Source organism: Dendropsophus ebraccatus, chromosome 7, assembly GCF_027789765.1.
Source record: "Dendropsophus ebraccatus isolate aDenEbr1 chromosome 7, aDenEbr1.pat, whole genome shotgun sequence".
In the NCBI taxonomy this organism is placed as follows: domain Eukaryota; kingdom Metazoa; phylum Chordata; class Amphibia; order Anura; family Hylidae; genus Dendropsophus; species Dendropsophus ebraccatus.
This window is the reverse complement of record NC_091460.1, coordinates 2484595-2509879: the sequence shown is the minus strand read 5'-3', so window position 1 is coordinate 2509879 and position 25285 is coordinate 2484595. Positions and strand designations below refer to the sequence as shown.

The window sequence follows — 25285 nt, the reverse complement described above, 5'->3', positions numbered from 1 at the left end:
ACAATGTAACACCCCTCCTCCTGTAAGCTTACCTTACTGCTGGGGGGTCACACACTGATAGTAACACAATGTAACATCCCTCCTCCTGTAAGCTTACCTTACTGCTGGGGTCACACACTGATAGTAACACAATGTAACATCCCTCCTCCTGTAAGCTTACCTTACTGCTGGGGTCACACTGATAGTAACACAATGTAACATCCCTCCTCCTGTAAGCTTACCTTACTGCTGGGGTCACACTAACAGTAACACAATGTAACACCCCTCCTCCTGTAAGCTTACCTTACTGCTGGGGGGGTCACACTGATAGTAACACAATGTAACACCCCTCCTCCTGTAAGCTTACCTTACTGCTGGGGTCACACTGATAGTAACACAATGTAACATCCCTCCTCCTGTAAGCTTACCTTACTGCTGGGGTCACACTGATAGTAACACAATGTAACACCCCTCCTCCTGTAAGCTTACCTTACTGCTGGGGGGTCACACTGATAGTAACACAATGTAACATCCCTCCTCCTGTAAGCTTACCTTACTGCTGGGGGGGGAAGTCACACTGATAGTAACACAATGTAACACCCCTCCTCCTGTAAGCTTACCTTACTGCTGGGGTCACACTGATAGTAACACAATGTAACATCCCTCCTCCTGTAAGCTTACCTTACTGCTGGGGGGGTCACACTGATAGTAACACAATGTAACACCCCTCCTCCTGTAAGCTTACCTTACTGCTGGGGTCACACTGATAGTAACACAATGTAACATCCCTCCTCCTGTAAGCTTACCTTACTGCTGGGGTCACACTGATAGTAACACAATGTAACACCCCTCCTCCTGTAAGCTTACCTTACTGCTGGGGGGTCACACACTGATAGTAACACAATGTAACACCCCTCCTCCTGTAAGCTTACCTTACTGCTGGGGTCACACTGATAGTAACACAATGTAACATCCCTCCTCCTGTAAGCTTACCTTACTGCTGGGGTCACACACTGATAGTAACACAATGTAACATCCCTCCTCCTGTAAGCTTACCTTACTGCTGGGGTCACACACTGATAGTAACACAATGTAACACCCCTCCTCCTGTAAGCTTACCTTACTGCTGGGGGGGGGGGGGTCACACACTGATAGTAACACAATGTAACACCCCTCCTCCTGTAAGCTTACCTTACTGCTGGGGTCACACTGATAGTAACACAATGTAACACCCCTCCTCCTGTAAGCTTACCTTACTGCTGGGGTCACACTGATAGTAACACAATGTAACATCCCTCCTCCTGTAAGCTTACCTTACTGCTGGGGTCACACACTGATAGTAACACAATGTAACATCCCTCCTCCTGTAAGCTTACCTTACTGCTGGGGGGGGGGGTCACACTGATAGTAACACAATGTAACATCCCTCCTCCTGTAAGCTTACCTTACTGCTAGGGGGGTCACACTGATAGTAACACAATGTAACATCCCTCCTCCTGTAAGCTTACCTTACTGCTGGGGTCACACACTGATAGTAACACAATGTAACATCCCTCCTCCTGTAAGCTTACCTTACTGCTGGGGTCACACACTGATAGTAACACAATGTAACATCCCTCCTCCTGTAAGCTTACCTTACTGCTGGGGTCACACACTGATAGTAACACAATGTAACACCCCTCCTCCTGTAAGCTTACCTTACTGCTGGGGTCACACTGATAGTAACACAATGTAACACCCCTCCTCCTGTAAGCTTACCTTACTGCTGGGGTCACACTGATAGTAACACAATGTAACACCCCTCCTCCTGTAAGCTTACCTTACTGCTGGGGTCACACTGATAGTAACACAATGTAACACCCCTCCTCCTGTAAGCTTACCTTACTGCTGGGGTCACACTGATAGTAACACAATGTAACACCCCTCCTCCTGTAAGCTTACCTTACTGCTGGGGTCACACACTGATAGTAACACAATGTAACATCCCTCCTCCTGTAAGCTTACCTTATTGTATAGTTACCTCATGATAACACTTTTTAAGTAACTTTTCTGTGCTGGAGAAAAAGCCCAGGTACACAGCAGACTGAGGACAGCTCCACCCACAAAAGAGGTTGGTTACGTTGACATGATGACATCAGAAGTCCTTTAGCCCATCTACCATGGAGAAACATGAGCCCAGTCAGTGATTACTAAACACACATATTGAGACCCGCCCACTCCTGTCACATGATCACAGGTCCTTCACCACAATCTCTTCTCTCCTGCACTGCTGAGCTCCGCCCCCACATGTACTGGTCACATGATTTTGACTGTTAAAGCATAGATAAAAGGTTGTCAGCAAATAAAGCCACCTGGCTCCATCTAGTCTGTCCTTACATTATTTCTTATTACCTTAGAAAAGATATATATACACACCAGGCAGGTTACATCCAGTTACTATAGATTTACCAACCACATCTGCTGGAAGTTTCCCCCAAGCATTTACTACTCTTTTACTAACAAAATATTTTTCAGCATGCTCCCCCTTTCCCTTCTTCCTCCTGTAACATATATAAAGGTTTCCATCATGTCCCCCTTTCCCTTCTTCCTCCTGTAACATATATAAAGGTTTCCATCATGTCCTCCCTTTCCCTTCTTCCTCCTGTAACATATATAAAGGTTTCCATCATGTCCTCCCTTTCCCTTCTTCCTCCTGTAACATATATAAAGGTTTCCATCATGTCCCTCCTTTCCCTTCTTCCTCCTGTAACATATATAAAGGTTTCCATCATGTCCCTCCTTTCCCTTCTTCCCTCCTGTAACATATATAAAGGTTTCCATCATGTCCTCCCTTTCCCTTCTTCCTCCTGTAACATATATAAAGGTTTCCATCATGTCCTCCTTTTCCCTTCTTTCTCCAGTAACATATATAAAGGTTTCCATCATGTCCTCCCTTTCCCTTCTTCCTCCTGTAACATATATAAAGGTTTCCATCATGTCCCCCTTTCCCTTCTTCCTCCTGTAACATATATAAAGGTTTCCATCATGTCCCCCTTTCCCTTCTTCCTCCTGTAACATATATAAAGGTTTCCATCATGTCCTCCCTTTCCCTTCTTCCTCCTGTAACATATATAAAGGTTTCCATCATGTCCTCCCTTTCCCTTCTTCCTCCTGTAACATATATAAAGGTTTCCATCATGTCCCTCCTTTCCCTTCTTCCTCCTGTAACATATATAAAGGTTTCCATCATGTCCCTCCTTTCCCTTCTTCCCTCCTGTAACATATATAAAGGTTTCCATCATGTCCTCCCTTTCCCTTCTTCCTCCTGTAACATATATAAAGGTTTCCATCATGTCCTCCCTTTCCCTTCTTCCCCCTGTAACATATATAAAGGTTTCCATCATGTCCTCCCTTTCCCTTCTTCCTCCTGTAACATATATAAAGGTTTCCATCATGTCCTCCCTTTCCCTTCTTCCTCCTGTAACATATATAAAGGTTTCCATCATGTCCTCCCTTTCCCTTCTTCCCCCTGTAACATATATAAAGGTTTCCATCATGTCCTCCTTTTCCCTTCTTTCTCCAGTAACATATATAAAGGTTTCCATCATGTCTTCCTTTTCCCTTCTTCCTCCAGTAACATATATAAAGGTTTCCATCATGTCCCCCTTTCCCTTCTTCCTCCTGTAACATATATAAAGGTTTCCATCATGTCCCCCCTTCCCCTTCCTCCTCCTGTAACATATATAAAGGTTTCCATCATGTCCTCCCTTTCCCTTCTTCCCCCTGTAACATATATAAAGGTTTCCATCATGTCCCCCTTTCCCTTCTTCCCTACTGTAACATATATAAAGGTTTCCCTTCTTCCTCCTGTAACATATATAAAGGTTTCCATCATGTCCTCCCTTTCCCTTCTTCCTCCTGTAACATATATAAAGGTTTCCATCATATCCCTCTTTCCCTTCTTCCCTCTGTAACATATATAAAGGTTTCCATCATGTCCTCCCTTTCCCTTCTTCCTCCTGTAACATATATAGAGGTTTCCGTCATGTCCCCCCCCCTTTCCCTTCTTCCCTCTGTAACATATATAAAGGTTTCCATCATGTCCCCCTTACCCTTCTTCCTCCTGTAACATATATAAAGGTTTGCATCATGTCCCTCCTTTCCCTTCTTCCTCCTGTAACATATATAAAGGTTTCCATCATGTCCTCTCCTTTCCCTTCTTCCTCTGCTGCCTTGGGGTCACTTTTAACTCTGCTCTGTCTTTTAAACCCCATATTCAGGCCCCGACCACCTCCTGACCACCTCCTGCTGCCTTCACCTGAAAAACATTTCGAGAATCTGCTCTTTCCTCACCCCTGACTCCACAAAACGTCTGGTCCATGCTCTCATTGTCTCCAGCTTGGACTACTGTAACATCCTCCTCTCTTGGCTCCATCTAACTCCCTTACTCCTCTCCAGTCTATCCTTACCTCTGCTGTCTGACTAATCCATCTTTCCCATCGCTTTGCCTCTGCCATTCCCCTTACTTGCTCCCATTGCCCAACGTGTTCATTTTAAATTGTTGACCATGACGTACACGGCCGTCCACAATCTGTCGCCTCCGTACATCTCTGACCCGATATCCCACTACCGTCCCTCACACAGCCTCCCATCCTCCAGTCACCTCCTTCTGCGCTCCCCCCTTATCCGTACCTCACACAACCGCCTCCAAGACTTTGCCCGAGCCTCCCCCATACTCTGGAACTCGCTACCCCGACACATCCGGCTCTCGTCCACCATAAAGTCCTTCAAAAGTAACCTGAAAACCCATCTCTTCTAACTAGGCTACAACCTGTACTAATTCTGTATTACACCTGACTGGCTGCACTTTACCTCACCCAGTATCTTATGATTGTAAACCCTGGCGGGCAGGTCCTCTCTCCCTATGTAATACCTGGCGGGCAGGCTCCTCTCTCCCTATGTAATACCTGGCGGGCAGGCTCCTCTCTCCCTATGTAACACCTGGCGGGCAGGCTCCTCTCTCTCCCTATGTAATACCTGGCGGGCAGGCTCCTCTCTCCCTATGTAATACCTGGCGGGCAGGCTCCTCTCTCCCTATGTAATACCTGGCCGGCAGGCTCCTCTCTCCCTATGTAATACCTGGGGGGCAGGCTCCTCTCTCCCTATGTAATACCTGGCGGGCAGGCTCCTCTCTCCCTATGTAATACCTGGCGGGCAGGCTCCTCTCTCCCTATGTAATGCCTGGCGGGCAGGCTCCTCTCTCCCTATGTAATGCCTGGCGGGCAGGCTCCTCTCTCCCTATGTAATACCTGGCGGGCAGGCTCCTCTCTCCCTATGTATTACCTGGCAGGCAGGCTCCTCTCTCCCTATGTAATACCTGGCGGGCAGGCTCCTCTCTCCCTATGTAATACCTGGCGGGCAGGCTCCTCTCTCCCTATGTAATACCTGGCGGGCAGGCTCCTCTCCCCTATGTAATACCTGGCGGGCAGGCTCCTCTCTCCCTTTGTAATACCTGACGGGCAGGCTCCTCTCCCCCTATGTAATACCTGGCGGGCAGGCTCCTCTCTCCCTATGTAATACCTGGCGGGCAGGGTCCTCTCTCCCTATGTAATACCTAACGGGCAGGCTCCTCTCTCCCTATGTAATACCTGGCAGGCAGGCTCCTCTCCCCCTATGTAATACCTGGCGGGCAGGCTCCTCTCTCCCTATGTAATACCTGGCAGGCAGGCTCCTCTCCCCCTATGTAATACCTGGCGGGCAGGCTCCTCTCCCCCTATGTAATACCTGGCGGGCAGGCTCCTCTCTCCCTATGTAATACCTGGCGGGCAGGATCCTCTCTCCCTATGTAAGTCCTGGCGGGCAGGCTCCTCTCTCCCTATGTAATACCTGGCGGGCAGGCTCCTCTCTCCCTATGTAAACCCTGGCGGGCAGGCTCCTCTCTCCGTATGTAATACCTGGCGGGCAGGCTCCTCTCTCCCTATGTAATATCTGGCGGGCAGGCTCCTCTCTCCCTATATAATACCCGGCGGGCAGGCTCCTCTCTCCCTATGTAACCCCTGGCGGGCAGCCTCCTCTCTCCCTATGTAACCCCTGGCGGGCAGTCTCCTCTCTATGTAAGCCCTGGCGGGCAGGCTCCTCTCTCCCTATGTAAGGCCTGGCGGGCAGGGTCCTCTCTCCCTATGTAAGCCCTAGTGCAGACAATGTGGAGCGACAACTAACCAAGTTAAGGCAGGGTAACTGTCCAGTAGAGGATTACTGTTCAGAGTTCCGGCAGTGGAGCGGCCCTTCCACTTGGAACGACTCCGTTCCTCACGTTCCAATTCCCGGCCGGGCTGAGCGACCCTCTAAAAGACTTATTGGCCCACACGACCCCTGATACCCTCGAGGAGAGTATGACCTTGGCCACTCGGGTGGATCGATGGTTAAGGGACCAACAGAGGGAGAGGGGAACCTCAGACCTGATCAGAACCCCCTTGTCTCCAAACTCCTTACCTAAACCTTCCCCTACTGTTTCACCCCCTCGGGAGGAACAGTTACAAGTAGACGCCACAGACGCCAAGGCCATACGGGCACACCGTCTACAGAACAACCTTTGCCTGTACTGCGGAAAAGCAGGACAGAGTAGGACCCTTGATTTTCTTCTTACACATAATTTGTCTTCTGACGTTATCCTGGGGTTGCCCTGGCTGGAAGCACATAACCCCATGTTTGATTGGTCCAGCAGGGAACTGGTTCAGTGGGGGCCTAAGTGTGGTCCTCATTGTATTGCTGTGTCACTTGTGGAATGTTCTCGTGGGGAGGGGTAGATTCCAGAATTTTTGAATGATTATGCAGATGTATTTGATGAGAGTTCGGTGGAGCGGTTACTCCCCCACTGACCCTATGATTGTTTAATTGATCTATTGCCCGGGGCCAAATATCCTAAGGGATGCATATTTAAAGTGACTCTACCACCAGGCCCTGGCTGAAGCACTGGAGGCGGGGCGACCCACCCTTAGTGGGAGGAAACCCTAGCTCCTCTATGATAGGGTTCCATTGATTCTAATGGAGTCACGTCATGGAGAGGCTGGAGTTTATCCCCACTAAGGGTGGGTCGGCCCGCCTCCAGTGCTTCAGCCTAGGCCTGGTGGTACCATGCTGGAGTATATCAAAGAGAGTCTATGTAAAGGTCACATTCGCCCCTCCTCCTCTCCTTTAGGGGCAAGATTCTTTTTTTGTGGGGAAAAAGGATGGTTGGCTTCAGCCCTGTATTGATTATCGAAAGTTGACAGTTGAACAAGATCACGGTTAAGAACCAGCACCCGCTACCCCTTATCCCTGACTTGTTTAACCAAATTGTGGGTGCTAAATGGTTCTCACAGACAGATCTGCGGGGAGCATATAACCTGATTAGAATTAAGGAAGGTGATGAATGGAAGACCACCTTCAATACCCCAGAAGGCCATTTCAAATATCTTGTTATGCCCTTTGGTTTAAGCAATGCCCCGGGAGTCTTCCAACACTTTGTCAATATTTTCTGTGAGTACCTTGGTCGGTTTCTTGTGGTGTATCTTGATATTTAATTTTTTTTCCCCCGACTGGTCTTCTCGCATTTTGCATGTCCGCACTGCCGTGGAGCTTCTGAAGGCTAATCAGTTTTGGGCCAAGCTGTCTAAATGCCAATTTGGAATTCAGGAGGTCTCATTCTTGGGGTAGAAGATAACCTTGAACTCTTTTAGTATGGACCCTTTAAAGGTCCAAGCCATTGAGAACTGGGAGGGACCCAATAACCTTAAGGCTCTGCAGAAGTTCTTGGGTTTTGCCAATTATTACCGGAAATTTATCAAGGGCTTCTCGCTCATAGCCAAACCTCTTTCAGATTTAACCAAAAGGGGGCGGATCTGGTAATTTGGACCCCTGATGCTACCATGGCATTTGTCAAGCTTAAGCAGTTTTTCTCAGAAGCTCCGGTGATGATACAGCCCGACTTTGAGCGTCCTTTCATAGTGGAAGTGGATGCATCCGAGGTGGGGGTAGGAGCTGTTCTATCTCAAGGGTCCGCAGCTCTTACCAACCTCCGACCTATTGCGTTCTTCTTGAGGAAGTTCTCCAAGGCAGAGTGCAACTACGACATAGGTACTTTATACCCCTAGCAGAGTTTTTCTGCAACTATGGTTTTAACCCAAGGTATACCTCTATTCATGCCACCGAGTCAGTTAACCATTCAGCAGAAGCAATTTTTTTTAAACTGTGCACAGTTTGGGCCCAGGCTCATTAGAGCTTGGTTAAAGCCCAAGAGCAGTACCAAAAGCCTGCTAATCAGTACGGCCATCAGTACGTATTAGGTGAAAAGTTTGGCTCTCTACCAAGAACCTAAAGGTTAAGGGTGCTGTCCGGCAAACTGGTACCCAAATATATTGGTCCGCACACCATTGTGGAAATAATTAACCCAGTTACGTTTAGATTAAGTAGAGGTAAAATGTAATAAAAATTGCAGGTATATTTGGTATCAGCGCTGCCCAAAAGATATCCAAAGATTGCCAAATGGAGTAAAATAAAGGATTTATTTCTAAAAGCACAACTATTGACGCATTCAGAAACTATTAGGTTTCCTTTCTCAAAATAAGGTGCCTCTTTCTCTTATTTTGAGAAAGGAAACCTAATAGTTTCCGAAACACGTCAATAGTTGTGCTTTTAGAAATAAATCATTTATTTTACTCCATTTGGCAATCTTTGGATATCTTTTGGGCAGCGCTTATCCTGTTTATTTGTCAGTATTACACGAGGCGCCGGGCCCTCTCTCTCTCTTTTTATTTCGTTTATTTCACGTTTAGATTAAAATTGCCTGCTTCGTTCCAAATCCATAATGTGTTCCATAAAGCACTTTTAAAAAAATATGTTCCTCCAGTCTCTCCATCTACTCCTCCTGCTTCGCTGGTCATCCAGGGGGAGTTGAAATAGGATATAGAAAAAATTCAAAATTTTCTCTGGGTACAGGATTCCATACAGTACCTGGTCCACTGGAAAGGTTTCGGACCAGAGGAACATACGTGGGTTTCTGGTAAGGATATGCATGCCTCACGTCTAGTTCGACAATATCATGCACGCAATCCATATCAGCTTGGTTCGTTCAGTAAGGGTCCTGAGGCCCCTCATAAGAGGCGGGATACTAACAGGAATGTGCAGTATCCTGGTGTGAACTGGGCCTGGTTTTTGCTTTTGTGTGACACACCCAATTGTTTCTTAGCTTCCAGCAATGCAAGAGTTACACTTAGCTCTGCAGGACTTGATTGCTGCAGCTGAGCAAGTATTTTTGATTGACGTTTTCCTCTGTCTGTCTGGAACCTTGAGGATCAGAGCGCCGGCCCAATAGGGATCCAGACCGGGCTCTTGATCCTCATAAAAGAAAGCTGAGCCAGTCCCTCTCTGCTGGCTATTAAGGCTCATACCCTGATCCCAGCTCCCCTGTCTATTCCTGGGATCCCCCTACCCAATTCCTCTGCTCGATTTACCTATTACCTGACCTTTGACTATCCGATTGTTTACTAATTTTGTACTGCGATGCCCATTTGGTTCTGACTTTGGCTTGTTGACTCTCCTTTTGTGTTTGTCCGTCTCGTTCCGTGTTACACTTATACCAGAACAGGGACCGCCTTCGTAGTTGTCCGCGGCTGCCTAGGGCCATTTGAGGCAAGTAGGTAGGGACAGTGGGTGGGTTCAGCCTTAGGGCTCACTGTTGGTATCTTTTCCCTACCTCCCTGTCCTGACAAACAAACAGAGAACTAGCATAGCGCAGCATAGGACATTGTCACAATATCAAAGTTCTATTAGAAACATTGGTGTTTTTTATCAAGTTAATACATGAGCAGATGACATAACAGAACCCCGGAACAAAACAGGTGGTAGACAGTGAAGTAGGCAAAGAATTCTACCATTCAGTTCTCATTTTGGGGGATTGGGGACAGAAAAATCGGGAAGAGGAAGAAACAGCATGTGGGAAAAAAGTAAAACAGAAAGCAAACTTTTCAGATGCGTTGTATAAAATGCAGGTTCTCTCTCCAGTGTATCACAAAAAACAGAGCGACTGTGGAGATAAGCGGCACAGGACGGGGACAGATTACATAATGTTACACAGGAGAAGAACATGTGATGGCCACGTATGGCTGGACACATGGCTACTAGTTGTACTGCGCCCTTCAGGGCTACGACGACTCTCTGCTCACCACCGGACCTGATCCTCCCGCTCTTATACTGCGTGCCTGGCACAGCCCATGGCCTATCCTAAGGGCCCTACACGGGATGATTATGATGTGAATTATCATTTTATCATTCAAATTTAAACTATAGTTCTTTTGTGTAAATGGAGCAGCGCTCGAACGCCCAACGAGAAATCATTCAGTTCCCGCAGACACCAAAATCATGGCTAATCATTGGCTGTAATTCCACATTGCTCCTTCATTCCCTGGGATCAGATAATAGATAGTAACCATCATAACGAACAATTATCATTCTGTGCAATATGGTGAACTATTTAAGGTTAACGATACTCGTTTGATTGTTTATCGTTATAAAATCACTTTGTCTAATATGACCCTTATGCTGCGTTTACACAAAACGATTATCGCTCGAATTTTCGTAATAATCGCATTTGAGCGATAATCGTTTCGTGTAAACACAGCAAACGATCAAGCGATGAGCAAAAAAAACAAAAACATTCATTTTGATCTTTCAACATGTTCTCAAATCATTGTTCGCTAAAAATTCGCAGATCGCTTCGTGTAAACAGTCTTTCAAAGATTCACCCTATGTAAAAGACGGGCTTAAGCGATCTTAAAAACAATCGCAATAACGATTTTTCTTACGAATCTTCTAACAATTTTTCTCCATCTAAACACTGATTGTTATAAAATTGTTGCTTCAAAATCGTTAATCGTTTGATTGGGAGAATTATCGTTTCGTGTAAACCCAGCATTAGTCTCCAACCCCTAAATCTGCTCTACCCGTTCTTTCTTGCCTGAGTAATGTTCCTCATACTCCTGAGCAAAGCTGCTGTTCCCCCGTCTATTATTCCATGTAAGCTACCTACACTTACCTGCCTGGGCCATGCTGTAGCGTTTGCCTATGGAACTATTGATCCAGACTGTCCGGCTTCCATCGGAGCGGCCTTTCAGGATACTCTGTCTGATCCTTGGTACTATCCTGGTTCTCCTGTTGCTGTCCCAGACTGCGGACTACATTTGTACTGTCTGATTTTTTGGGAGCTTCGCACTGTCTGGTTCCTGGGAGCAGCCACTACTCACATCGGGACCGCACTTTTAGAGAGATCTGGTGTCCTCATGTAGCAGAAGTGAAGACTTAGAGGACACTTAGGGTCCTATTCCACGGAGCAATAATCGGCCAAATCAGCCAATTATCGCTCAGTGGAATAGAGACAACGATCAGCCGATGACCGTGTGATCGTTTATTTAGGTTCAAACCTAAAATCATGGGGCACCGACCGCGCATCGCTGCATGGAATAGCGATGCGCGGCGGGTGACCAACTATTTCACGAGAAGCATACTTTACCTAACCCTGCTGCAGATCTTCTCCTGCGCTCCTTCTTCCTCCCGGTCCCACGTGCAGCAGCAGCTTCGGTGCGGCCTGTCTTAGCTGACAGAACTCTCAGCCAATCACTGGCCAGGACCGCCACAGCCAGTGATAGATTGAGCGGTCTGTCAGCACAGACAGGCCGCACCGAAGCTGCTGCTGCGCGCGGGACCAGGAGGAAGAAGGAGCGCAGGAGAAGACCTGCAACATGCTTAGGTAATGTATGGTGTTTAAGCAAGGACTGCAAGGACATGGGACCGTGGAATAGGCCCAGTAAACGAGCGCCGATCTAGCAGATTGGCGCTCGTTTACATTATTGATCGCACCCCCATCGGCCTGTGGAATAGGGCCCTTAGACTCCTCTCACTGGAGCGACCCCTCCGGTAGCACAGCAGGTCCACAACTCAAGGGGGCACTTACTTTCTCTACCTGGATCAATAAGGCTCAATAAAAGACACAAACTGTATTAACTTTTTGTGGCACATTGGGGGATAAGCAGCTGTGGGTACCCCAGAATTTTCCACCATATCTGACAAGGGGGCAGGGCTTGGTGTGACCTCAGTAAAAGCTTACTAAAATTCACCATTTTTGGTGCACACTTTTGGCATAAAAGACAAATAAAATTTGTCAAAAAATCTAAACAGATGCATCAGATTTTCAAAAACTTTGGCCCACTCGTAAATGGTGCTGAGGCTCTAGGGGAGCACTGTTTTGGGCAGTTTACTATGAGAGACTATTGGGGACCTGTTGCTCAAGGTGCTTTCCCTGGCGTTTGGCTATGGGGTAGCACCACAGCACATGTAACTGAAGAATACATTCCTATATATTCCTCACTAACCTTGTTCTCTGCTAATAAATTCACCACAGGTGCCCATACATTTCCCTTTACCCAGGTGCCCATACATCCTCCTCCTCCCCCGAGCATCATACTCCACAAAACATTACAAACTGGTGTGTATACATCTAAAACATTAAAAACGGCTTCTGCTCGGTGTGACTTCTCTTATGAGCAAAAAGATAAGACTTTGCCGTAAAACATTCCCCACATTCTGAACACGAATACGGCTTTTCTCCTGTGTGACTTCTCTTGTGTCTGACAAGAACTGATCTATCTTTAAAAGATTTCCCACATTCTGAACACGAATACGGCTTCTCTCCTGTGTGAATTCTCTCATGTATAACAAGATTTGATTTATGTTTAAAACCTTTCCCGCATTCCGAGCAAGAATGTGGCTTCTCTGCTGTGTGACTTTTCTTGTGTTTATCAAGGTGTTTCTTTTGTGTAAAAGATTTCCCACATTCAGAACATGAATAAGGCCTTTCTCCTGTGTGAATTCTCTGGTGATCGCTTAGGTTGCCTTTTGTAATATAACATTTGCCACATTCTGAACAGGAATATGGCCTCTCTCCTGTGTGACGTCTCTTGTGAACAACAAGATCTGGTTTACTTGTAAAAGATTTCCCACATTCTGAGCATGAAAATGGCTTCTCTTCAGTGTCACTTATTCGGTGTGTACCAGGGGTTGAGCTCACATAGTCCTTCATTCCCGTGTGATTTCTCTCATGTTTATAAAGGTTAGCTTTTTTGGTAAAACCTCTCCCACATTCCGAACATGAATATGGCTTTTCTCCTGTGTGACTTCGCTTATGTACAACAAGCAGATACCGCCTTGCAAAGCATTTTCCGCATTCTGAACATGAATACGGCTTTACTCCTGTGTGAATTCTCTCGTGATTCCTTAGGTTGCCATTAGTACTAAAAGATCTCTCACATTCTGAACAGGAATATGGTTTTTCTCCTGTGTGACTTCTCTCATGTATAACAAGATCTGATTTACTGGTAAAGGATTTCTCACATTCTGAACATGAATACGGTTTCTCTCCTGTGTGACATCGTTCATGTTTTTCCTGATCTGATTTGCATCTAAAACACTTTCCACATTCTAAACATGAATATGGCTTCTCCACTGTGTGACTTTTCACGTGCCTTACAAGATCGGATTTATATGTAAATGATTTTCCACATTCTAAACATGAATGCGGCTTCACTCCTGTGTGAATTTTCTCATGCGAGACAAGATTTGATTTCCTTATAAAACATTTCCCGCACTGTGAGCATGAATACGGCTTCTCTCCTGTGTGACTTCTTTTATGCCTAACAAGCTCTGATTTATATGTCACACATTTCCCACATTCTGAACATGAATACTGGTTCTTTCCTACGTTAATTTTTTGGTGATTGGAAAGCTCTGATCTTCTTGTAAATTCTGTTACACATTTATCACATTGCATCCTCTCCTGTCCTTTGTGCTGTATCCCTGAGGTCGCGGTGTGTGAGCGGTCGGGAGAAGGTTCCTCATGGTCAGGAGGATTATATGATAGATCTGTAGTGTGACGTCCTGGATGTACAGTAAGGGGGAGGAGGGCTTCTCCTGAGGAGTGCTGCTCCGCACCTTCATCCTCTTCTTTATAATTCAATAAGATGGGACTTTCTGTGAGGGTCAAAAACAGATTCTGTTATTGTTAATGTTTTTTGTTTTTTTTTGCTTCTTACAAACAATGTAGAAAATAAAAAAATATAGATATGACCAATCCTCAAAGGTACTTGCCTAAATGGATATATTTTTAATATTAATTAAGAAAAAACACAATGTAATAAAATTGACACAATCAAATCAACACAATAAAAATACATAAACAATTACCCCACATAGGCGCGAGTCTGGTACTCTGGCGTAGATATATAGATGACATTCTACTCATTTGGCGCGGGTCTATGGCCGACCTCGAATCCTTCATATCACTTTTGAATACCAACATCTACAACATTACACTCACTGCATCGATGAGCCAAAGTCAGGTTGAATTTCTAAATCTTCTTATTTCTGTCAAATATTCGAAATTATCATGTAGCACTTATCATAAACCCACATCAAAGAAAAGTTTTATTCTATTTTCAAGCTGCCATCTTCCAAGATGGCTGCTCAACATTCCCATCAGCCAATACCGTCGCTTAAAGAGAAATTGTACCCAGGTAGAACAATTTGAAGAAGAAGCCCATGCATTAACTAATAAATTCCTAGAGAAGAATTATCCAGGAGACCTGCTGTCCAAATCATTGGATACGGTACGTCGGCTAGATAGGGAGCAATTTTTTCGACCATCTACGAAAGATACCTCTACCAACAATGTATCCAAAATTATTATACCCTTTAATAAGGATTACAAAAAAGTTGAAACCATTCTTTATAAAAACTGGCATTTAATTCAGGAAGACAAACTCATAGGACACCTCATACCCAATAGACCTCCAATAGTCTATACAAGAGCACCGAATCTGGGAATCCAGATAGCACCAACAATCAAAAATCCCCAAAGGAACATAATTACAACCAACTGGTTAACCAGTAAAGGTTTCCATAAGTGTGGGATATGCAGCAACCCCAAAACCACTAACTCCAGAGGGAAAACACAAAATGTAACATCTACAGTTAACAACTTCAAATGGGAAATACAGAGTTTTTGACATGTGCTACGAAGGGAGTCATTTACCGTATAGAATGCAGCTGTAAGAAACAGTATATAGGCAGAACCAAACGCCAAATGAAAATCAGAATTGCTGAACATTTATACAATATACGTAAACGCAATATGACACACCCCCTATCGGCACACTTTTCTGAACATCATTCAGGGGACCCAAGACAACTGACACTCACGGCCCTATTAAGTGTGAAGAAAAACTGGAGGGGGGGGGGAGATCTGATTACTCAAATGTCCAGAGCTGAATCACGTAAGATCTATGAATCTATGAATCCATACAACCCAAGGGACTCAATTCAGAGTTAGAAATATTTGGTTTTCTCTAAATCCTTTTTTATGCTTCCCCTTTTTCACCTAAGAGAGGGGGCATGTCCCCCATGGTGATGGCCAGCTGGCTGTTTAATTACCAGCCTGGCCATGTGCCCTGTGATACATGCCCTCCCTCCCTTCCCAGCTGATATTATATATTATGTACTATCCGTAACACTCAATTTACATTCATTCATATTTTTACATTTATTTGTAGTTCTATCATTATTGTATTTTTATTTTTGATTTATATTTATAATTTTATTTTTATCTTTACTTTTATTTTATTTCTTATTCTTTATCTTTATTTTTCTTATTTTTATTTTTATTTATTTATTTTTCTTTCTATTATCAGTATTATTCTTATAACTATATTTTCATATTAACTTAGGTAGACATCTAACTCACTATACAATTGTCTTGTGTGTAGTAATATATCTTTTATATTTTATTATATTTTCCCATATATTGATGCTATCAGTGACTGATCTGAAGTGGCCATAATGACCATTTTATGCAATGATTCACAACCTTTTTATAAGCATTCATATCCTACATTATGATCTAATCATCAAGGATAAGTACTTGCACATATCATGCGTTTTGGATATGCTCTTTCTCGCCTGCACAACTCCGTAACCCGATACCAACTATCCCATCCACATCGGACACTCCACATTTTGGAAATTACTTGAGACTCTAACCCTTACTCTCTCTCCCATAATGGTATAAAACGGACTACAACCGCAGAGTCTGTACAAGCTACTGATGAAGAGGTCCTGGTTGCCTTGAAACGCGTATAGCTATCTCACCTGGTACCGATAGTACACCATCTCAGACGTCAAACATAGAGAATTGGCTAAACCACAAGTCACAACATTTTACCGTATACTGCCACGGTACGCTGATTGACAGCTGAGTTCCCGCGCTGGACTTCCACCATCACAATCTACTACACCACCGCGAGCAGCAGGAGCGGAGAAGACGCTACTCTCCAGCCGGTGCTCCCTGCATTGAAAACGGTATAAGCCGACAAGACAACTTCACCTGAGATCGGAGATCCAAGATGGTGATCTACAGTGGGAAACCGCAGGTGCACTATAGGTCGCATATAGTGGATATATAGCGATCTTTCTTAAGTGCTCTACCAGTTTGGACATATCATCGATAACATCTTTGGGGTACCACAGGTCGCAGATTACTACAAAATCATCGGCAATGCCAACGTGGTCTGGTGAGAGGTGCACTATAGGAACTTTTCTTCCTTTCTATATCAGTCATTTTTAAGAGACCTTCTAATTCAGGGGCTACACTGAGCTTTAGCCCATAACGATAAAAAGACAGTATTGAAGTAATTTTACATACCCATATATTTAATATTTGCTCAGATTTCATGATCTATTGTTTTTATCTCATTTATTATACCATTAGGGCCCTATGGCAATTGTTTATGTATTTTTATTGTGTTGATTTGATGGTGTCAATTTTATTACATTGTGTTTTTCCTTAATTAATATTAAAAATATATCCATTTGGGCAAGTACCTTTGAGGATTGGTCATATCTATAATTTCTATCTCGCATTTTTCCACCCATGGTACTGGGTTGACCATTGACCTCAGGTTTAGCACAGTATAGTGAGCTCCACTATCATCATCTTCTTCTTTTTTCTCAATGTAGGAAATAACACTTTGTTTGGGACAATGCACGGTGATTTTAGCTTCCACATTTCAAGCCATTGACCCTTAAAGGGGACTGTCTGGCATAAACTAGTAATCGGGGATATAAGATTGCTGTATACGTACCCATTCAGATAATAACATGGACACATCCGGCACGACATCAGCGGATGTTGTGAGAACAAAGTCAGCGGTGAAAAGCAGGCGACCCAGGAACCCAGGGTGGGACAGGTAAGTATACGGCACTGTTATGTCCCCCACAGCATCACAGATTAGTTTACGTCAGACTCTCCCTTTAAAGGGAAGCTGGCACCCTGGGCAGAACGCACCCGACCCCCCCAATACTTATCCCCTCCTGCTGTTCCCGATAGTGGTCCCAACACCCACTCAATATGCAAATGAGAAGAGAAGACTGGAGCAGTGAGATGCTATGGACATCGGACTCATCTCTTCTCACGCAGATGAGTGGGAGTTAATTTCTCCGTGGTGGGACTGGTATCGGCAATGGCAGGAGGGGAAAGTATCGGGGTTGGGTTCCCTTTAATCATGGCTCAGGTGGGTTCCCTTTAATCATGGCTACTGTCACATGATCACATTTACCTATGCATAAAGTAAACCAATCCGATCCCTCCCAGTCATATGACTAAAGGGACCAGGTGACCTGGAGATTACAGTGTATGATTCCAGGGTGTAACATGTATTGACCCAGTGTCTCCCTTCCATTTCTTGGCATAAATGAGGACGCCCCCTGACTGAGCGCCCAAGACCGAGTGTCATCAGGGACGGCCTGGACATCTCCGGAACAAGGCCGCAGTTCCATTGCTGTTAACCTTTTCTATCACTTTTCTTGCAGTATTCTGACTGATGGGCTTTGCGGATCTTCTTGTGGCCTTCCCCTATTTTGAAGTTGAGTCGAGCCGCCTAATGCGGCCCTAAGTTGTGCTTTTGCATGTATGGGGTGTATGTCATATACAGCTGCTCATTTAAACAGACACAGTCATTTCAAGAAATTCTGCTAAATCAATAGAAAAAAAAAAAAAAAAAAAAAAATAGTAAAAAAATACCATACCTGGTATAGCAGCTCCCGGCGCCTCCTCCTCCTTCACCTCACTCATACACGGGGGATCGCCCATCATCCTCTCTTCTTCTGCTTCATCCTCCACTTTAATATTAAGGATTCCCTCTTGACAGTCCTGGGAATACAGAGGACGGGGACATCTTTCTGGTGGATTCCTGTCACTGCCTCCATCTGTAGGGAACACACAGGGAGCCAATCCATTATACACCGCTACATGTCATTAGCAGGAGCCGACGAGGATGGGGGGAGGAGGAGGAGGATCAACAAAACTGGATCTCTGCCCTCTGCATCCAAAAATGGTCTCCCCTCCTTACCCTGCTGATCGGGCCAGAAATCAGTCTCCTCTTCTGCCTCACCTATAACTACAAGCTTAATATCCATCAGATTTTCATCCTAAAAAGACAAGAAAAAACAAAATAAACTTGGACTCGCTTTATGGTCAAATTTTGTGGAGACTGTAGCACCATCTACCTGCTGATTGTCTGCTGGGACATTTCCCTCTGGACAGTCCTGGGAATACAGAGGACGGGGACACCTCTCTGGTGGATTCCTGTCACTGCCTCCATCTGTAGGGAACACACAGGAAGCCAATCCATTATACACTGCTACATGTCATCAGGAGGAGGAGGATGGGAGGAGGAGGAGGAGGATGGGGGGAGGATGGGGGGGAGGAGGAGGAGGAGGATGGGGGGGAGGAGGAGGAGGAGGATGGGAGGGGGGAGGAGGGGAGGAGGGAGGTGGGGGGGGGGGGGGGGGGAGGGGGGGGGGGGGGGTGGGGGGGGGGGGGGGGGGGATCTAGGGGACATATCCCAGAATAGTCAATCTCTCACAACCCAACAAATATTGAACTATCACTGAGGCGTATCACAACTCAAACTACACTTTTATTATAATGGTTAAAAGTTTTAAAACACCACTAAGATAAATAAACAACGACCACCAGGGATGATGGGTAACGCCAAGGTCAGTTATCCAGGGCTCACTCTATACCAACTTTTGCAGATACGTAGTTATGAAATGAGTGAGGATTAGGTTAAACATGGACGTGTTTCCCCTGTGAATATCCAACACGGTTCATCAGGGGATCGCGTCACCAAGACTCAATAAAAGACAAATAAAGATATCGATAACCAATTACTGCGAAGGCACTCCTACGAAGGCACTCCTACTTTAGTTGTGTCAGGAGCGGTCGGGGTTACACAGGGGTGATGCAGAGACTGACCCACTTCCACTGTCCACTGTCGCTGCCCGCTGTCCCACTCCCACTGTCCCTTTCCACTTGCCTCAATGTATCCTAAGTGACACGGGACAACTGGGAGACGTTCCCTGGGCTAAAATGGAAGCCAGGAAAGCAATATACAGGATAGCTGTCAGTACAGAGTACGGGGGGAGTACAGGCACACAAGCTATAGCAGGCACCAAGCACAGTGAATGACTGAGTCTTAGGCCACATTCACATGTCCAGAATTTTGTGGCCCTTGCGGACAGGGAAGGCCTGTAATGGAGAGTTTCCCTGCCCAGAGTGATGTATCAGTATCATGGCGGGAGCAGGGAAGATGTCTAAATCTCTGCAGCACTGTAGTGACGGAGCCGCGCAGGCTATGTTATTACAGAGACGCAGAGATACAGACAGTTTCCCCGTTCCTGCCATGATATGGATACATCAGCCCGGGCAGGGATACAATCTATTACAGGCCTTCCCCATCCATAAGGTCCGTGAATGGGGCATAAATGGAAGCCAGGTCCTGGTCCGCCAGTGCAAAGATGTATGCAGCTCTTATTATAACATGAGGCCAATCTGTTCCAATCTGCAATATAACAACTTCCTGAACCACTGCCGCCTCACAGCAACCACCGCGATAGGTACACGCTACAGCCAGCCGCCTGACAGCAACCACCGCGATAGGTACACGCTACAGCCAGCGGCCTACCAGCAACCACCGTGATAGGTACACGCTACAGCCAGCGGCCTACCAGCAACCACCGTGATAGGTACACGCTACAGCCCGTTGCCTGACAGCAACCACCGCGATAGGTACACGCTACAGCCAGCCGCCTGACAGCAACCACCGTGATAGGTACACGCTACAGCCAGCCGCCTGACAGCAACCACCGCGATAGGTACACGCTACAGCCAGCCGCCTGACAGCAACCACCGCGATAGGTACACGCTACAGCCAGCGGCCTACTAGCAACCACCGTGATAGGTACACGCTACAGCCCGTTGCCTGACAGCAACCACCGCGATAGGTACACGCTACAGCCAGCCGCCTGACAGCAACCACCGTGATAGGTACACGCTACAGCCAGCCGCCTACCAGCAACCACCGCGATAGGTACACGCTACAGCCAGCCGCCTGACAGCAACCACCGTGATAGGTACACGCTACAGCCAGCCGCCTGACAGCAACCACCGCGATAGGTACACGCTACAGCCCGTTGCCTGACAGCAACCACCGCGATAGGTACACGCTACAGCCAGCCGCCTGACAGCAACCACCGCGATAGGTACACGCTACAGCCAGCCGCCTGACAGCAACCACCGCGATAGGTACACGCTACAGCCAGCCGCCTACCAGCAACCACCGTGATAGGTACACGCTACAGCCAGCCGCCTGACAGCCTCCTGTAACATATATACAGGTTTCCATCATGTCCCCCTTTCCCTCCTTCCTCCAGACTATACAGAAACAAATCCTTCAGTCTTTCCTGATATGGTTTATGCCTCACACCCTCCACCATCTTTGTAGCCGTCTTTGGACCCGTTCTATTTTATCAATGTCCTTTTTTAGATGAGGTCTCCAGAACTGGACACAGTATCCAGATGTGGCCGCACCAGAGCTCTATACAGCGGGATCACAATCTCCCTCTTCCTACTGGTTATACCTCTAGCTATACAGCCCAGTAATATATATATATATATATATATATATATATATATATATATATATATATATATATATATATAAAAATAATGGTATGCTGGGGTGTGTATATAATATATAATGTTATGCTGGAGTGTATATTATATATATTATATATATAATGGTATGCTGGAGTGTGTGTGTGTGTGTGTGTGTTGTGGACATGTCACGGGAAAAGTGCTCGAGGGGAGGTACATCTCACCCAGACTACTGCTTATGGGGAGATGGTAAATCTGGAAGAGACCTGTCACTCAGCAGTGATATGCTGCTGAGTTGTTCTTTAAATTTTCCGGGCCGGATTTACTGGAATGGTGGGTAGGTTGGTAGTGGGACCTGCCATTCCCTCCCCCTCGATCCAGTGTGGGTTTTGGGATCAGGTGAGCTCTGATCCCAATCAGCCTGAGAAGGCAAAAGCTCTGGTCAGTCTGAAAGGGATTGCTCTCAGCCAGGGTGAACAGCCTGCATGCTGTGTTTCCTGGGAGCAAGGAGTACTAACACTGCTGGGGCCTATTCACACCCCGCGATACCGCCTATGGAAGTGTCAGATAGGTGACCTGTGTTAGTAAGTGCCCAGACGGGCAAGACCTTTTTTTTGTTTGTTCTGTTTTCAAGCATGGTATTGCTCTATTTACGTTTAATGGACTGTTTATGCCGCTAATAAACGCCAAGTTGACCTTTTATAACTCAAAGCCTGATGTGAACTGTGTCCACACACACCATCCCCCGGGAAGATCCCTACAATTGGTGGAGGAGCGGGCAAAACGGTTGCTAGGGGCAACGGTGTGCATCAACTTGGCTACAGCTGCGTATGTCCTGGGTGAAGGCTGCTGCTTCACTCCAAAAGCAGCCAAGCAACATGGAGGAGATGATGAAGCAGTTAATACAAGTGAGTTTGCAGCAACAACAGGCATTGGCCGCACAACAACAGGCTCAGGCAGCCGCTAAACAGGATCAGGCAGCCGCTAACCTTCGCCATGAACAGGCAATGGCTGCACATCAGCAAGCGATGGCTCAGCAACAGAGACTTATTGAACACCTGATAGCGAAGCAAGAGGCGTCTGCAGGTGCTAATCCCCAGCTGGTGGCAGCAGCCGCTCCAGAGACTGTGTCTGTGAGAAGAGCTGTGCAGCGAGCGCTGCAAAAGATGACTGCTGATGACGATGTTGAGGCCTACTTAACGGTCTTTGAGCGGGTGGCTGAGCGAGAGAAGTTACCCTCCACTGAGTGGGCAGAAGTGATTGCGCCCTATTTAACAGGCGAACCTCAAAAGGCCTACTATGACCTCAGTGAGCAAGAGGTCAAGGACTATCCTCGGCTAAGAGCAGAGATACTCGCCCGACTAGGAGTTACTGCTGCTGTCCGTGCCCGGAGGGTCCGCAACTGGAGCTACAGTCTGGACAAGTCAGCGAGGTCCCAGATGTACGACCTGATCCATTTGGCAAGAAAGTGGTTGGAGCCAGACACCTCTACTCCTGCCCAGATCCTAGAGAGGGTCGTGATGGATCGCTACCTACGAGCACTCCCTGCTGATCTGCAACGCTGGGTGGGACAAGGTGACCCTAGGAGTGCCGACGAACTTGTTAACCTTGTCGAGAGGTTCCAGGCGACCGAGGACTACCTCCGTGATGTTCCTGCAGCACCATCACCTCCCCGGAGTGCCAGATCTGTGCCGTCAGCTGGTAAGAGACTTCCATCTATTGGGGGAGTGTGGAGGGGTGCTGATAGAGGGAAGAGCGCTCAGGAGGTGTCTCAAGGGCAAAAGACTGGTGGTGGTCCCAGGTGGCTAAGTGGCCCTAAAAAGGACTCCCTGCCAAGGAGACCAGGCCCTATCCAGTGCTGGAGATGCCATGAGACGGGACATATGTCTGCTTATTGCCCTCTTACCACTGAGCCCATGGAGTGTGACGCTAGCCGGCGTCAGTCGCTATTTGCAGAGCCGTCTTTTGTTGCAGTCACGGGACTAGAGACTGAACCACAAGTCTGCAACATTACGGTCAATGACTTCCCTGTTAAGGCGTTGCTGGACTCAGGAAGCCTTGTCACCTTGGTGCATGCCAGCCTGGTGACTGGGGACTTTGTGCCAAAAAGACATATGAGTGTGGTCTGCATACATGGCGATACAAAGGTGTACCCTATAGTACTGGCTAATGTCGGGACTGAACTAGGCACTGTACAATATGAAGTGGGTGTGGTTAAAAACCTTATGCATAATGTGATATTGGGGCGTGATTTTCCATTGTTCTGGGCTTTATGGGGAAACCACCAATCCCCTGAAAGGAGTGAGGATACCCCTAAGTCTATTGCATTACCCACGGTAAATGATAAGAATGTACAGGATGAAAATGCTTTTCCTTTGCAGGTCCTGGCTGGTGAGGAAGAGGCTCCTCCTACTGACCAGAATGTTCCAGACTTAGAGGTGTCTAGGGATAATTTTGGTACTGCACAATTACAGGACCCCACTCTCAAAAATGCTAGAGAGCAGGTCACTGTTATGAATGGGGTACCTCAGGAACCAGAAGCTGAGAAAAAATTTCCACATTTTTCTGTGACTAATGATCTCTTCTATAGAGTCACTAAGATTAATGATGAGGTGGTGGAACAGCTTCTGGTGCCTAAGTCGTACCGGCGTCAGGTACTCGACATGGCCCATAATCATGTCCTTGGGGGCCACTTGGGGACAGATAAAACACAGGAGAGAGTCCTCCAGAGGTTTTTTTGGCCTGCGATTTATGCTGACATAAAAAATTACTGCGAGTCGTGCCCCACATGTCAGCTTAGCGCCCCAGTGTCGCATTTCCGCAGTCCTTTGGTTTCGCTCCCCATCATAGAGGTACCTTTTGACCGCATTGCAATGGACTTGGTGGGTCCCATTGTAAAGTCGGCAAGGGGACACCAGTACATTTTGGTGGTCTTAGACTACGCAACCCGCTATCCTGAGGCTGTACCCCTAAGAAACACTGCATCTAAAACAATTGCCCGTGAGTTGTTTTATATGTTTTCCAGGGTGGGGATCCCCAAAGAAATCTTGACCGACCAAGGTACTCCGTTTATGTCAAAGGTGATGCAGGATGTATGCAAAATGTTTAAAATCTCACACCTTCGTACCTCTGTATATCATCCCCAGACAGATGGATTAGTGGAGAGGTTTAATAAAACCCTAAAACATATGTTAAAGAAAGTAGTGGAAAAAGATGGTCGGGATTGGGATCACTTACTACCTTACCTGATGTTTGCTATTAGGGAAGTGCCCCAAGCATCCACAGGGTTCTCTCCCTTCGAGTTGGTCTATGGTCGTCACCCTAGGGGTTTGTTGGATATAGCGAAAGAGACATGGGAAAGTGAGTCCACCCCATACAAGAGTGTTATAGAGCATGTAGCACAAATGCAGGACCGTATAGCCACTGTAATGCCCCTAGTAAGGGAACACCTCCAGAAGGCGCAAGAGAGCCAAAGCAGAATTTACAATCGTTCTGCCAGAATCAGGACATTTAGCCCAGGTGACCGGGTACTCATTCTTGTTCCCACTGTAGAAAGTAAATTCTTAGCAAAGTGGCAGGGTCCCTATGAAATTGTAGAGAAGATCAGTGAGGTCAACTACAAGGTACACCAACCAGGTAGAAGGAAGCCTTTTCAAGTTTATCACATAAACTTGATCAAACCCTGGAAAGACAGGGAATCCTTGGTGGCGACAAACTTTGTTAATCATTTGTCACAACCAATCCCTCCGGTCAAGATTGGTGATACTCTATCAGTGTCACAGAAGCAGGAGACTAAAGAGTTTTTGCAGAAAAATAAAGACAAGTTTTCTGACCTCCCAGGGCGTACGCATCTCATTCACCATCACATTGAAACTGAGCCTAGAAGCAGAGTAAACCTTAAGCCCTATAGGATACCAGAAGCACGGAGGGAGGCGGTGTCAGCCGAGGTAAAACGTATGCTTGACCTAGGAGTCATTGAGGTGTCCCAGAGCGAGTGGTCCAGCCCGATTGTGTTAATCCCAAAGCCCAATGGAACTTGGAGGTTCTGTAATGACTTTAGAAAGTTAAATGAGATCTCCAAGTTCGATGCGTACCCCATGCCCAGGGTGGATGAGTTGATTGAGAGAATGGGTAGTGCCAGGTACATAACTACCCTCGATCTCACAAAGGGCTACTGGCAGATCCCACTCACTCCTAAGGCTAGAGAGAAGACTGCATTCTCCACCCCTGATGGGCTCTTCCAATATGTAG

The 25285-nt window shown here is 46.4% G+C and overlaps 1 protein-coding gene and 1 pseudogene across 1 annotated transcript in view; one reads left to right on the top strand and one right to left on the bottom strand.

Annotated features, from left to right (window-relative positions):
• Window positions 1-13911, bottom strand: part of LOC138797120 (zinc finger protein 721-like) — a 44570-nt pseudogene extending 30659 nt beyond the window's left edge.
• LOC138797152 (zinc finger protein 84-like) overlaps window positions 1-25285 on the top strand; it is an 863099-nt gene that overhangs the window by 511028 nt on the left and 326786 nt on the right. The window lies entirely within an intron of this gene.